The sequence below is a fragment of the Dendrobium catenatum genome, unplaced genomic scaffold (genome assembly GCF_001605985.2).
Source record: "Dendrobium catenatum unplaced genomic scaffold, ASM160598v2 fragScaff_scaffold_43, whole genome shotgun sequence".
NCBI classification, from domain to species: Eukaryota; Viridiplantae; Streptophyta; class Magnoliopsida; order Asparagales; family Orchidaceae; genus Dendrobium; species Dendrobium catenatum.
Window position 1 is genome coordinate 1359539 of NW_021318505.1, and position 4243 is coordinate 1363781.

The window sequence follows — 4243 nt, forward strand, 5'->3', positions numbered from 1 at the left end:
TACCGAGCGTGTACCGCTCAGTACCGAGCGTGTACCGCTCAATACCGAGCGGTACCGAGCATGTACCGCTAAGTACCGAGCATGTACTTGTTCGGTACCAAGCATGTACTGAGCAGTACCGAGCATGTACAATCTGATGAAGCGAGATATGAAGCAAATAACGGGAAGAAAGATCGTTACATAGCCGTGAAAAAGAACCTTCGATTACAAGAAGCTGGAGAATAAGAAGCGAGACATGAAGCAAATGACGGGAAGATTACGGGAAGCAAGAGAAGAAGAAGAAATAAATCGTTACCTTCGATCGCCTCCAGCTATGTTCGAACTTGTTTATCTTTTAATTAAATGTTCTTTATGCTTTTTATGTTAGTATTTATGTTTGTCTCTTGGAATCCAAACCGGCCTTTGGAATTCCAAGATTTTCTTTTCCCCATTGAGGTGGCCTTTGGTCCTCCTTGGCTTTCGCTATTTTGCATTTTTGCCCCATGGAATCCGGTCGGCCGCTTGATTTTCCGTGCCTGGGCTTCTTTCCTGAGGCCATGCCCCTGGCACCCACGCGGCTCCTTGGGCCGTGGTGCTGTTTCGGTTCCCTGGTTTGGGGCTGAATATCCAGAAGCAAGGGGGGAGGATTTCTATGTTTTAATTTTGTGATGCTTAGGTTCTTATGTGTAAGTTAATTAAGCTGTCCTTTTCATATTCTCATACCTATAAATATAGATGTATTGTAATGTTTTGAGAGTGAATTTTATTGATTGTATTTTTTGGGAAAATGAGAACCTGCGGTTTCATTGGAAAAAGCTTGCGAGCTTTGTCCGTCTTCTTTCTCATTCCCCCCGAAAATCTGCGAGCTCTTTCCAACCTCGTCCTTGGCTTTCTAACCTATTTCGTCTCTCCGCAAGTTACACCCCCACCTGTATCCCTCTTCCAAATAACAACTTTAGGGTGTCTTGTTTAGTCCAAAGTTTGTAAGTCTGTCATTTAATATTAAACGTTTGTTTAAGCATTTTATGTACTTTAATTGTTTCTAGGAAGGTTGTTCTATTTGTGATAAAAAAATATTGGGATCCCCTATATTTTTTGATTGGTATCATTATTTTAAAACTAACTATTTGCAGCCTAAAAAAGTTGTACTGGACTGATTCCAAAACAAGGGGTAAAAAACTAAAATAAAAAAAAAAACTACATTCAATCTCAAATGAACAACATTCAGAAAAAAAAACCTACCCATTGATGATGGAAGATCAAAAGAACTAAGAAACAAGAAGAAGGAAGAACTTTATGCAATTTTACTAGCATGAAATGACTAACCAATGAAAAGAACAATTTGATTAAAAAGATAACAAGTTGAATATCCAAAAGTGCCTATAATAAATCTAAAAAGTTTAAATAGTCAGAAATATAACCGGGTGCTTCAAAAATAAATAAATATTATTAACGATTTGGGAAAAAAATTACCATAATGATTAAATCAAAAAGAACAAGCAGAGAGTTAAAATAATCAACTCGTTAGAAATTAATACTATCTATGGTAGACAAAAAGAATGATTTCCCAAATAAAAGGAGAATGTTCAAGAAGTTGGAAGCCAGACAAGCACCTGAATTTGTTTCATTCCTGCATTACAATAAACAAAAGAAAACCCTTGTGTCGAACATTCAAGAAACCTTTGGTTGATCGTCAATATTGAACTTAATAGCACGTCTCTACCAAGCCTGTTGTGAAGTGTCATAAACGGACCACCACCAAATAAACCTGAAAGACCAGCCAAAAGTTGAGAAGGATGTATTTCTAAAACCTGGCAAGAAAATTAGTGCGATACATACCTTTGTAGAATAGACTCATATGGGAGGCTTGAGAAATAAAATAGCCTCATACACTTTCCGTTCATTTGCATAACATAAAGATCAATAGAACCACCCTAAAATTAAAATAACAAATGCATGGAAAAATTTTCTAGAAAATGATCAGCTTTACATTAATAGGTACCATACAAAACATTACCATGTCACCAAGGAGACAGATCTCTAACAGGACTGGAACTGCTCTATGCCAGGTGTTTTTAAAGATACAGATTATAACCCAAATCTTTGAAGTTAACGTGCAGAAAGCTATGGTGTATCCATTAGTCATCTCTCATCAGTGATTTCCAAAGAACTTTTGATTATTCCATATTAGATGTGGCAATAAAGAAGAAAGTTTCTCTATTCCGTTTTTGCAGATTTGTCCATAAAGTACAAAGTATATGGGACATCTTTGCAACTTGCCAATCAAAAATGTACAATATTCGAATTTTTCCTGCAATTAACTTCCTTCGTCATATTTTGTTCCAATGACCATGTCAACCCCTGCATAATGGTAGAAGTTCATAAGAAAACCAAAAAAAAACTCAAACTAAGAAAACAACGACATCCAGCTCCACATTGAGCAAACCTTCCCGAATTAAAGAAATTCTTAGACTCATCACTTGGTTTGATATTTTCTTGGGCTTGATAAGGAATGGGCTCCTTCAGTAAAAGAAAGATCTGTCGAAAGGATTCAAATACACATGAAAAAAAAAAGCAATTTCAATTGATTTTAAGCCATACATGTATTAGACCCAACCCTCCTTGTGGTGTAACTGATAAAGAATAATGGTTTTTGCATATCAGCATTATAGATACTTTACAGTTTTTACCAGGAATGAGAGTACCCTGAGAGCAGGTAGTTGCTTCTCCACCCTCTTTATACTAATAACAGCAAATTCAGCAGTTAAAAGGGGACGGAAATTTGTTATAGATAAAGGTGAACATATAGTGATTTCAGTCATGTATGGGATTTGACTGAATATCTTTTCCACATTTTGGTGGCTTGTATGCTTAAACAAAACCAGCAAACCCTGGTCCTTATTCTGAAGAAAGCTTCACTCATTCGAGCAATATAAAAGCTCATCAGCTTCAATAAGTCACGGAAATACATTATTTTGAGCGCTTCAGAATATCTAATTCTCTTATCGCACATATTTGTCTACTACAGAACTCCAAGAAACTCTTTTGATTCATAGAAATTTTGACGCCTTCAACTACTGTAAGACATTAAGAAACCACAGATGCGACAAAGAGCAAGAAGAGGCAAGTAGGAATAAGATGACCTGGTTCGAGTAGTTCCAACGGAATCACACTGTCTGGTTCATACTGATGTGTATTTTCTACGCCTAATCCATCTTCTTTTGTCTTGGCATAATTAATGACATTTACGTCTATCTAATTGATTCAGGCCATTTCAGAATGCGTCAGTATAGTGCATTAAACCCAGCCATCATTGAGTTTCTGTTGAAGTGCCATCAACCTGCCAATCATCAACCCATTCCAACCATCTGGAAACTAGCCACTTGGCGATTCTGCCAAAAAAATAAAACAATAAAGACAACCAAACTGAACCCTCAAGCAAGCCACCAAAGAGATAAATAAGTTGCATTGACTCGAAACAGTCAGTCTGGATTTGATAATATGTGATGAAATTTACCTGAGAATGAATCTGCCCAACCGCCATCCAAAGTTCAATAACCAAATCACAACTAGCAAAAAAAGTGCATTGTAGTCACTTCAATGTTTATTTAACTATTAAAGACCAGCCTTTAGTTGAGTGGCATTGCCTCTCCTCTTCCAAAATAATAAGCGTTTAGAGGTTCAAATCTCAAATCTAATATACTATAATATTATATATTAGAGAGAGAAGAGACGAGAAGAGAGAGAGAGAGAGAGAGATGGACTGCAAAATATCGCTCCCTGACTTGGAATCTATATGAATAAAATTATTAAATTTTTTTGAAGAAGAATTTGATTGGCCTCCCACCTAAAGTGATGGGTTGAGCATTTTCACCATGATTCTTGTGTGCTTCCTTTGACTCATAGTATGAATGCAGAATACCTCCAACTAGCAAATAGCTTTCAGTCAAGCATTTAACGATTAAAAAAGCCGGAAGAGGGTACGCACTAAGGCGCACTAAAAGGCGAGGCGAAGGCATTTGCGCGTTGAGGCTTACGGCCTCGTTGATTTGCGAGAGCGTGCCGTTATTTCGCACGGGGCGTAGGCTTCAAGTTTGTAACGCCTTGAACGAAACGAGCACCGCTCGATTTGAAGTATTATAGGACGAGCGAGGAGTCGGATAAGAAGTCGAGTATTTATAAGTGTAATCATACCTGCTTCTGCTTCGGTGAGAACTGAAAGGCGACAACTCAGCCATACTTCGTCGACCACATTTCGTCAAGG

The 4243-nt window shown here is 37.5% G+C and overlaps 1 protein-coding gene across 1 annotated transcript in view; it reads left to right on the forward strand.

Annotated features, from left to right (window-relative positions):
* Positions 1-4243, forward strand: part of LOC110092030 — an 83579-nt gene that overhangs the window by 22825 nt on the left and 56511 nt on the right. The window lies entirely within an intron of this gene.